The sequence below is a fragment of the Macaca fascicularis genome, chromosome X (genome assembly GCF_037993035.2).
Source record: "Macaca fascicularis isolate 582-1 chromosome X, T2T-MFA8v1.1".
Lineage (NCBI taxonomy): Eukaryota > Metazoa > Chordata > Mammalia > Primates > Cercopithecidae > Macaca > Macaca fascicularis.
The window spans coordinates 8,457,660-8,469,365 of record NC_088395.1 but is presented as its reverse complement, the minus strand read 5'-3'; positions in this window follow the sequence as shown (position 1 = coordinate 8,469,365).

The following is an 11,706-nucleotide window of genomic DNA, read 5'->3' as shown; positions in this document are numbered from 1 at the left end:
AGAACACCACCATTCTAAGTTCCCCTTGATTAAAAAACCGCCTAAGTTCAGCCCTAAAACATCAGCCTAATAGCTAATGTCAACATAACCAGAAACATTCCGACCCTAAGATAAACCCCTCTCCAACCAGAAACATGCCAACCCTGATAGCCTCCCTTCAGACCAGAAACATTCCAACTCCACCATAAAGTTTCCCTCACATAGAAACATTCCAGACCTATGGCCGGGCGCGGTGGCTCAAGCCTGTAATCCCAGCACTTTGGGAGGCCGAGACGGGCTGATCAGGAGGTCAGGAGATCGAGACCATCCTGGCTAACACGGTGAAACCCCGTCTCTACTAAAAAATACAAAAAAAAACTAGCCGGGCGAGGTGGCGGGCGCCTGTAGTCCCAGCTACTCGGGAGGCTGAGGCAGGAGAATGGCGTGAACCCGGGAGGCGGAGCTTGCAGTGAGCTGAGATCCGGCCACTGCACTCCAGCCTGGGTGACAGAGCGAGACTCCGTCTCAAAAAAAAAAAAAAAAAAAGAAACATTCCAGACCTACAATAAGCCCCTCTTTCCAAAACCCTTAAATATCCTTAGTCTGTAAGAGAGAAGGCTCCTGACCAAAATTGGCCAGAAGACCCTCTCAGGTTTATTTCTCTAAAATAAACCTGTCCTTGATTATTAAGTCACATTTTGTGTTTCTTTCCTCTTTATTTAAAGTAGTTGGCTCCTTATTGGAAAAGAATTATGCTGTAACCTAGATTGATTAACTATTACACACACTGAGGCAAAACAGGGAAAGGACCCATGCTCTGAAGGCAGGAGATTAACATAGAACCTGGCATAGAGTAAGAGTTGAATAAATATTTGTTGAAGGTGTCTGAACAGCAGATACCCATGGAAGGAAAAACAATAGATGTAGGCGTATGCTGAAATTGCCACAAAGTAAAACAAAGAGCTATGTTGCAGCTACACTAGATCATGCACACTTTTGCTGTACAACTAGCCTCTTCTAGTTTTTGTTCTCCCCTTTCTAATCTTTAGTGTTCCTAACCCTGAGTGTCTAACACAGTTTCTTACCAGGCCATTCTCCAAGAAATATTAAGGGGGAAAAAAACCCAGATTTTACCATCCAAGTATTTAAGAAAATAGATTTTTTTACATTAAAAAAATGTAAATTATACTGGGCCAACTGAGGAATGCAGTATGGGCCAAGCGTGGTGGTTCACGCCTGTAATCCCAGCACTTTGGGAGGCCAAGGCAGGTGGATCACTTGAGGTCAGGAGTTCGAGACCATCCTGAACAACATACTGAACTCTTGTCTCTACTAAAAATACAAAAATTAGCCAGGCGTGGTGGTGGGGGCCTGTAATCCCAGCTACTCCGGAGGCTGAGGCACGAGAATCTCTTGAAACCGGGAGGCGGAAGTTGCAGTGAGCTGAGACTGCACCACTGCATTCCAGCCTGGGTGACAAAGGGAGAATCTGTCTCAAAAAAAAAAAAAAAAAAAAAAATGCAGCGTGTTGGAGAGGTTCAGTACTTGGATTCCAGAGCTGACCACCTGGACACAAATCCCAGCCCCATTCCTTGTTAGTTGTGGGTCCTTTATCATCTTGTGCCTCCGTTTCCCTTATGTAAATTAGTTTTAATAATAGAGCTTGCAATGTGTAAGATAAATCAATGATTTTGCATACACACACAAACACACAGAAGCAGTCCTTAATTAGTAAGATTCTAATACTCCTGAATTTCAGTTACCCCAGTTTAGTCAAATAACATCAGTCTCCTTACAGCACAGTTCAAGTTTCAGTCACCATGTTATGTTAACTGTGAGGAATTGCATACAGCACAAACTTTGCTGCTAGCTCTTCAATCCACACATCACTGCATTAAAAACGATATGCATCATGATCACATATCCGTTCGTGCAAAGACAACAAAGCATGTCTCCTTATCTCCCATGAAAAACACACCCACAACATTTAACAAAGCAGGCTTTCAACAGAGGAATTTGGCTAACAAAGCAAAGAAATGAAGAGTGGTAAAGCTAGAATCAAACATAAAGGAGTCGCTGAAGAAATAGCTGACTGTGGGAGTATTGCCATCATTTGAGAGACTCTAGGTATGCAGCCACAGAAAAGTGGTGAGGCCAAACCTGTTAATAGAAATGAGGTGACTGTGGGGAAAAGGATCAAGATGTCCCAGAGGAAGCAATGTTGGCAAAAACTCTCACACTAAAGAAACTGTCAAATATATCCTGATATTTTCAGCACAAAGGATAAAATTTTGAAGGCGAACCAAACAGAAAAGAATATGACTATCTGCTAAGGCATAGAAAAGATGCTCTCTGCAGCAAAAGTTATACAATAAAAAGACGCCAAGCCGAACATTTTCATCACTCCCCAAGGAAACTTTGCACCCATCAAAATACTTGATCATACTTACGCATTTATGTTCTTACGTATTTATAACTTACCATATGAGAATTTACAATATTTTGGCAAAAATTTTAAAGGCCACAGATAAATTATAATTTTCCCATTGATTATAAAGCTTGCTTCAGATGGTTTCAACTTGCATGCTTATTTTTATGACCCTGCACTACTGTACCACTGTGCAAACTGAGTACCTGCATCTGCATCTGCGTGTGTGTGTGTGTGTGTGTGTGTGTGTGTGTAGCCTGGCCCACAGGAAATACTCAGCAGCAAGTACTCGATGGTATTCTTAGGTATTATGGGTAAAGTGGCTTTGAGGTCAGTTAGCGGAGAAGGTGATTGAGTTTCTGGTCACCTGGCAGGAGTAGGTGGTGTTTCAGGAGTGGTAGCAGCATTTAACATCGGAGAATTTCAGTTCACCTCAAACTCCTTCATTTGAAGGAGCTTTAGCACACAAATCAGGGACCCTCTGCCTAAGCGTGTCCAGCCATCTTTAAAAAGCTTTCAGAGGTGACTCATTGAAGGCTCTCAAAACCTATAAGCAGTGATGAGGTACTGTTCCCATAACCCTAAATCTATCTATAGGACCCTGGTGTGATAAATTAGATTCCTGGATGCATTTCTTCCCATCTACAGTCCCTGTCAGAGGATGGATAGTTACCTTTACAATACTAAAGAATACAGGTGATTAAACAAGTATGATATTTAAAAGCTTATAAGAAGAGTTGACTGAGTGAATATGTGAACATATTATAATATGTAAACTTTCTCAATATAGAGTAGAAGTGGGAGGCCAGACTCTGGCAACAGACAGCCTTGTTCCAAATCTACTCTCTGACTCAAACCAAGATCAACCCTGCTATCTCACTGCACCTGTATAGCCCTCTCTGTAAAATGGGGATAATAGCAGTACCTACCTAGTAGACTTATGATGAGGATTTAATGAATTCGTTCATAAGGCACTTGGAACAGGTCTTGTCATGTGGCTAGCAATCTATACATTTTTACTCAATAAATAGAATGCAAAACTTTGGGCTCCTGTTGATTTCCTCACTCTGGATACTTCCCCCGGGATATACCAAATTGCTATTCCAGGTGTAAACATTTCCAGAAACATTTCTGATACCTTTTCTACATTAGGAATTTCCACATCAATGACTTTCAGAGCTCATCCACATAACCCTGGGTTTACACAAGGATATTGCAAGGATTTCACAGGGGTCAATTGTTTGAAATAAATCAATTTCCAGGGCACCACTTTCCTAACAAATGCAAACTACTCTTTTCAGGGGAACTTCAGGGGAACTCTTACAGTGATTCAGTTAATAATAATCAATAACTAATAATAATTATTATTAAGTATTGATCATTATTAATCACAATCAATAATTATAGATTCTTGATTAATAATACTATTTATTATTGATAGTTATTAATACCAAATAGCAAATCAATTATAAATTATTATTAATAATTATTGATAGTGATACTACTAATAAAATATATTAATAATAATAATCAATAAAAATAACTTGATAATCAATGCCAGCACAGAGGAAATACAGCTCATCATATTTTCCAACCACTTCCAATTCACCAGTCTGGGATTGCTTGAAGCTTAGATGGAGCCTGTTGTCCTCTATAATGACATTAACAGCACCTCTTCACTCTCAAGGAGAGCCTGTTAAATTTTAAGCTTAGGAGATTTTAGCAAGAACTCCCTAAGATCATACCCAGTTTTCAGAATGGTTACGTTGTTTTTCTGGAGAGACATCTAAAACGTTCATGAGGTTCTCAAGAGAGTCTACGGGCCCAACAAGATTGAAGACCACTATTTTAGAGGAACAGTGGACCCTTCTCCACTCCAAGGCCAACTCCTTCATTCTCTCATTTAGACTCTCACTCCTACATACTCAAACTTTGGTGTTTCCACTCAAGTCCTTCAGCCTACATCTATGTTCAAGTCCAAATCTTCATCTGTAAAATATTTTCCCTTTAGCAACCACGCTACCTTCCTTCTGTTCTTCCTGGCTCTACTTTCTCAGACTCTAATTACTTTTCTACAAATTACCATCTGTCTTTTGTTCCTTGCACTACAGCAAGACCCTGATGATGTCTAATGCAGTGTACACATTCTAACTCTGATATAAACTCTGTGTGTGTGTACATGACTTGATATCATTTGGATAGCAATTTATGGCAGAAACATCCTCTGGTCTGACTCTGAGTCTTTTTACAACTGATAACTGAAACTATTACTTGAAGTTCTCCCTTCCTTTGGACTTGATGACATCATTCTTCACTTTTTCTTTTCCTGTCTCAGGGTCTTCTTTCTCAACCTGTTCTGTGGCTTCTTCTCTCCATGCAGCAATTCACTTTATAAATAATATTGAAAGAATGAATGGATGGGGATCGGTTTTGATGAGACACTGCTCCAAGCTTGGCTCTGCGTCTGACTGGCTGCCTGACTTTGAGCGCCTTCCTGGGCCTGTCTGCATTCAGTCTACTTGCAATATCATGGGGAGACTGAGATGATAACATATTGACTGTCCAGCACAGAATAGATGCTCAATAAATTAGTTGATCTTTCTCCCTGCAGGCAAATATTGTTTCTCTTAATGACACCCAGTGTTTTGATGACCATCGTGACGTTGCAAACTCTTAAACACATCTCTGTTTGAGGTCTCTTTACAACTGGAGACTTATTTTTCCCTTTGCTTACCAGGCATCTACATCTGAACCTCCCATGGGCACCTCAAAGGTCACAACTGTGGGTAGCCCTATACCTGCCCTCTGAGACTTCCTTTTACAGTCTCTCCAGCTACCCACTCTTCCGAACCAGCCACCTCGAAGTCATTCTGTAAACCTTCCATTTGGTGGCTAAACCCTTCTCACATGTAATTGGTAAAGAACTCCTTTTGATTTGACCTTCCTCTTTGCTCTGACATCTCCATCTCCATGGACACTGCTACAGTCCAGACCTCCACTGTTTCCATGTGAGAGTGAACATCGATCTATATGGTCTCCCAGCCTCTAGTCTCCCAGCCTCTAGTCTCATCCTGCTTCATCTGACAGTTCCCACTGCTGCAGAAAGTAGCAGTTGCCAATATCATGGGGGGAATTGATATAACACATTGAATATCCAGCACAGAATAGATGCTTAAGAAGTTAGTTCATCTTTCTCCCTGTAGATGAATATTGTTTCCCTTATTGACACCCAGCGTTTTGATGACCATCGTGATGTGGCAAACCTCCTAGAAGATGTCACATCACTTTCCTAGACAGCGCCTCTTTACTTCTCTCCCACGTGTAAAATCTTTCAGTTACTCTCCATTATCTAGAGCAAGGTTGCTCACCCTAGCACTGTCGACATTTGGGCCAGAGTCTTTGCTGTAGGGACTTTGTACAGTGTAGGATGCTTAGTGGATCCCTGGTCTCCACCTGCCAGATGCCAGTAGCCTGCCGCCTCCCCAGTTGTAACAGAAAAATATAGACCTTACCAAATATCCCAGGGAGGGGGCACAGAGTTGCCCCTGATTGAGAACCGCTGATCTGCAAAAATAAAATCTATATTACCTCTTGGCTTATAATATACTTCAAGATATTGTACCCAAATATCTTCAACTTTATCTCCTAAAACTATAACTCACACACACCCTGAAATCTCTTATAGTTCTACAAAAAATTTACTCTTTCCAAGTATACCCCACCTTTTATGACTCCCAGAATAAAGTGCCCTATTTTTCTACTTTTTGTCCCCATTTTCTACTGGAATACCTTTTTGTCCTTATCCTTCCAAACTAATCTCAGATGATTTCTCCTGTTGTAAAGTCTTCCCTATCGACATTATAAATAATTTGTCCTTCTTCCTTATGGATCCTACATCACTTACTATCTATTGTAGCACTTGTCACTGTAATTTCCTCTTTTCACAAATGTTTTAACCTGACCACTACTACCACCTACTTACAACTTTTTGAGTTTAGAAAAGAGATTCTATATACTTAGTATATAGTACAATGCCCAACACATACTAAGAGTCTTGACAGCTATTAGATAGATGAATAAGGGAATGACTGAATGAGTGAATGAATGAGGTCACATCCTTCTCTCCCCGGCATAGAAATATGTTGCATGTTCTGCATGCAGAGTGAGTTGCTGGCCTCGTGTCAAGAGGGAATCCCCCTTTAAGAAGAGGATCTGAGCTGCTGTTCCTGAAACTTCCTGAAATCTCATCTGTTCCTGAAACTTGTTCTATTGAGACTTGAGTTTCAACTTGATGCTAGAGAAAGTTGTTAAAATTTATTTTATTTTTTTATTCATTGATGGTTGCATCTCTAATGTCCCAGTCATAAAAGTAATCTTATATTTAACAATCTCACTTAGAAACATTTTGCATGGGGCTCTGCTTAGCATCTTGATATAAAATTTATACCTAAGTCTATTTTGGCAAACATCAAATTAAACTTGTCAGTATAAAGGAAATAAGAGTGTCCTTGACCTCCCAAGGCTTAGATGATCAGCAGTTTTTAAATGACATTCCTTGAAAGTGGACTTTGATTTTTTAAGAACTGGGCATGAGGCTGTAATCAAAGGCACTGAAGATATTTAGATGATTTAGAAAAGCACAAGCTGATCTACCATCATTCAGCTTGCAGGATACCTTTATCTTCTGTAAGTAGTATGAAACACCTTTGTTTTTGTATTGATTCTATTCCTTTGGAACATTATAGGTTTTGTCTTGTTATGTTGCCTATAGTCAAAAGAAACGATTATGGAATTTACAATTATAGGAAGCAGGTCATTAAAGGGGGCCGGGTTGGTTTTATTAAGGATCTGCTTTATTTCTATTGGAACAATTTAATGCACACAACGGCATATCAAATAGAATGCACCAGAGGATGATTTTAGGAACTTAGTTCAAAAGCCCTCTCAGGATTTTGCATACATTTTAAATAATACTCAGCTAAACACATAATCACATGTTTCTCATATATTTTCAAAAATCCCATATGGTTAGAAATTGCTGCCAGATTTCCCTGTTTTGATAAACAGAATGACATTTAATCAAACAGTCCTGAAAAATACCTTCTTTCTTGACTTTATACTCAGGCAAGTTAATAAAGTCCCCATTTCAGATGATGAAATGACACACTGCCTGCTCCTATTCCAGTTTTCTGCCTCAAATGTCTTCCTGGAGAGACTCCATGTATGCCAGCCTTCTCAAGGATTTAAGAGTATTAAACCAAGGGTAGATGGTAGCTAGTGTTCTTTGATCTCACTGTATATGTCGTTATTCATTTTTTTCTTCTTCTTTTCTTTTCTTTCTTTTTTTTATATATGGGGGTCTCACTATGTTGGCCAGGTTGGTCTTGAACTCCTGGCCTCAAGCAATCCTCCCACCTCAGCCTCCAAAGTTTTAGGATTACAGGTGTGAGTCACCACACCTGGCCTGGTTAGTATTGATTTTTAAAAAGTAATTTGTTACTTGTTGTCCATGAAACTTGGTGTGTTCTAAATAGGTTGTTTGTTTCACTACATGACGTTCCATATATTTATAATCAATTCCAATTAATAGGAATTCCAATAGAATGGCTGAAACAAATTGAGTAGAACAATTACTAACCCCTTTAGACATTATTATGTTAGGTTGAAATATTTTCTACACTGGCTCTATCTATGGGTCATTGCATCTGGCTATTTAGATCACAAGGAAATGTAATTGAACTAAAAATCTTAGTCAATGAGAAACGGGCTGTTTTTGTTTTGCTTGGCTTTTTACCTGTCAGCTGGCTCCTCATCTTTGAGGTTTGCTCTGACAGCTCTGAAGCTTGGGCAATATACAACAATATAGGCAAAGTAAGGAAACAATTAGGTTGTATGATATTAATACATTCCCATCCTGAAAACCACAGTTTTAAAATATTCCTATTGTTTCCCCTGTCCTCTGCTCATTTGACAGTTACTACGAGCAGCTTTGGGCAGAGGGGGAGAGAAGTGCATATGTTGTCACCTGCCACTCTGCTGCTTCCATAGCCCATGTTAGGAATGAGCATGGTGTAGATTAAGTACAACTACACAATAGTCATCAATTCCCAATGTTATCAATACATTAGAAAAGGGCTTTGATTTCCAATTAAGTACTGAATAATTGAAAGAAAAATGTGTTGTTGCAGGTTGTTGAGAAACACCTCTACCTCCATTTACCCTTTTATTAAGAAACAGGGATAAAAAATATTGTGATATCAGGATATCTAGAATTTGGAAGATGTGGAATCATCCTGCTGAGTCCAAGGGCAATCCAGAAAATAAGCTGTGATTCAGACTCTGGTGTGCCCTGTAGATGCCATGGGTCATCCAGGAGCCTTGTTACCTGAATGATGAGGAGCCACCTGGGAGGAATTCATTCTAAGGTTAAAAAAAAAAAAATGTCATCCTGGCATAGTGACTTTGCCCCAGTTCAAAAGCCCGGGTTGTTGAAGAGGAGCTGAATTTTAGGAATGGTGTGTTTACAATGAGTGCTGTGTTTCCCAGATTTTCCATCCATAAGGATCTGAACATTTTAGGAAGAGAGAGACAGAACTCTAAGAACTGAATGAGCCACTCACTGAGAGTGCAGTAGTAGCTCAGCAGGTCTGTGTTGTCCAAATCCTGCACTTTCCAAAGAAAGGTCTGTTCTTTGACAGCCTTCCAGGAGATAACCTCTAAGCCCTTGGAATATCCTGCCTGATCATAATGTGTTTGTTTACCTGGAGCTTTGAGTCATGCTAGATAGTTAATGCTGATGATTTATAGCGGGGGCTTTGGGCCACCTGGTATCAGTCTTGACCTCTGGAGGGGCTGGCGACTAAGTTCGGTCATGCAGACAGTCTGCCATGCCTTCATGCTCCCAAAACCACACCGGATGTCAGGCTTGGGGGAGCTCCCTGGGCAGCAATAGTCTGTGCAGGTTTCCTCACATCACTGCTGGAAGAATTAGACATCATTTGGTTCCATTTTCCAGCTGCAGAAAAACTGTAATGTTGGGGAGAAATTAATAATTGAGCTTAAATCAAAAGGAAGAACCTTGATTGTCTAGATTTTGTAGAATTTTTTTTTAAATGTTGAGGGAAGAAGGGAAAACCAACTACGTAGAAAAGGGAGCCTTTATTATGAACACACAACTATTTAAAACAAGTGAAGTAATACCCATGTAGAATAAAAGTAAAGAAAAAAGAAACAATTCAGATAATCATCACATAAGAATTTTATTTTATTTATTTTATTTTATTTTATTTGACAGAGTCTCGCTGTGTCGCCCAGGCTGGAGGGCCGTGATGCGATCTCGGCTCACTGCAACCTCGCCTCTTGGGTTCAAACGATTCTCGCGCCTCAGCCACCCAAGTATCTGAGATTACAGGCATGGTCCCACCTAATTTTTTTGGTAATTTTGGTAGAGACGGAGTTTCACCATGTTGGCCAGGGTGGTCTCGAACTCCTGGCCTCCAATGATCTGCCCGTCTCAGCCTCCCAAGGTGCTGAGATTACAGGCATGAGCCACTGCACCCAGCATCTGACTGCATTGCTGAATTCAAAATATCTGAATATGTTATACAGAAAAATGTTTTGAAAGCCTAATGAAAATTAATAACGAAATAGAATGTTCTACTTACAGTCATTGTTGACTTAATAATTTGTTTTGCAATGTGACAAAATAGATCTATATTGTTCATCTTGTCAAAAATATTTATGTGCAGAACTGTATTTTAAAACAAGCAAGTACAAAAGAGAAATAAATTAAAGTACGCGAATATTTTATTACCTCTCAAAATAGCCTGACTTGAAAAGACCATCACTCCATGGCCAATGGATCTACTTGATCCTGAAATAACCGAGAGTGGGGTGTATCTGTTACTGTCAGCAGGACACCTTACAGCAACAAGAAGAAAGGTGACAACCTGAGGGTCACCCCTGGGATTTCTATGGCCAACTTAAGTGGAAAGAACTAGCAGGAGACTAGTTGACTTTTTTTGAAGAAAGAAATGACAAGAGTTTCTCAATCAGTACCTTTTAGTCGTCATTTCTTGGAAACAACTATACATCATACAGTTGATGCCTTTAAAAACACGACTTTGGGTCTGGGCTTAGTGGCTCACACCTGTAATCCCAGCACTTTGGGAGGCTGAGGCAGGTGGATCACTTCGATGTCAGGAGTTCAACACCAGCTTGGCCAACATGACGAAACCCCGTCTCTACTAAAAATACAAAAATTAGCCGGGAATGGTGGCACGCACCTGTAATCCCAGCTCCTTGGGAGGCTAAGGTGGGAGAATCGCTTGAATCCGGGAGATGGAGGTTGCAGTGAGCCAAGATCGTGCCACTGCACTCCAGCCTAGGCGACAGAGAGAGACTCCGTCTCAAAAAACAAACAAACAAGCAAGCAAAAAAACATAAAAGCACAATCCATTGATAAAAAGGGTACAGCTGGGCATGTTGGAAACACACAGGGCATGGGAGGGAGCCTGGGCTCCACCTGCAAAGCGAAGGCCATTCCAGGCAAAGGGGCAGGGGTGGCTGGAAAGAGCTCAGGGGCGAGGTCCTAGGCCCCATCCACTTGGCCTCCATCCCGAGTCCCTGCGTGCCTCTGCAGGAGGAGGAGCTGAAAGGTTCTGGCAACAGAGGCCCCAAAGAGCCACCCCTACCCCAGTCCACAGCAACCATGCGCGGCCCCTTAAGCAGTGGGGAGAGCGTGCCAGCAGGTGGCGTGGCCCCACACGATCCTTCACCCGCATGCGCGCTGAGCTGACCAATCAGCAAGGATCGTGGGTAGCCAGGCCAGCTGCTCTCACGAGAACTGAGGACCCATTTTTGTAAGAAAGCCTCGTGGTGCCAGTGTCTGTAGATTCTGTGAGGAAGCAGCATCAGGGATCTCTCAGGTGAAGCGTTCGCGGTGGGGAGGCGGGAAGGTGAGCACGAGGCCCTCTGGGAACCAGGTTGTGAAGCGCTGAGCGGCCGGCTGACCTGTGAAGAAATGGCCCTGGCATCGTCGCCTGGGGCCTGGGTCAAGGCGAGGCCCTGAGGGTGGGATGGGATGGATGAGGGCAGGGAGGGAGCTGGAGACACCTGAGTGATCCCCAGGGCCCGGGAGTGTCCCGGGGGCTTGTGCGTGTGTGCGGGGGGAGGGGTGGGGCAGGGGAGGGGAGAGTGGGGGAATGGAGGGGGTGGAGAGGGGAGCAAGGGAGGGGAGGTGGCGGAGGGGGGAGGGTCCGGGGAGTGGCAGACAGGCGGGGGCTGGGTGTGGGGCCAGG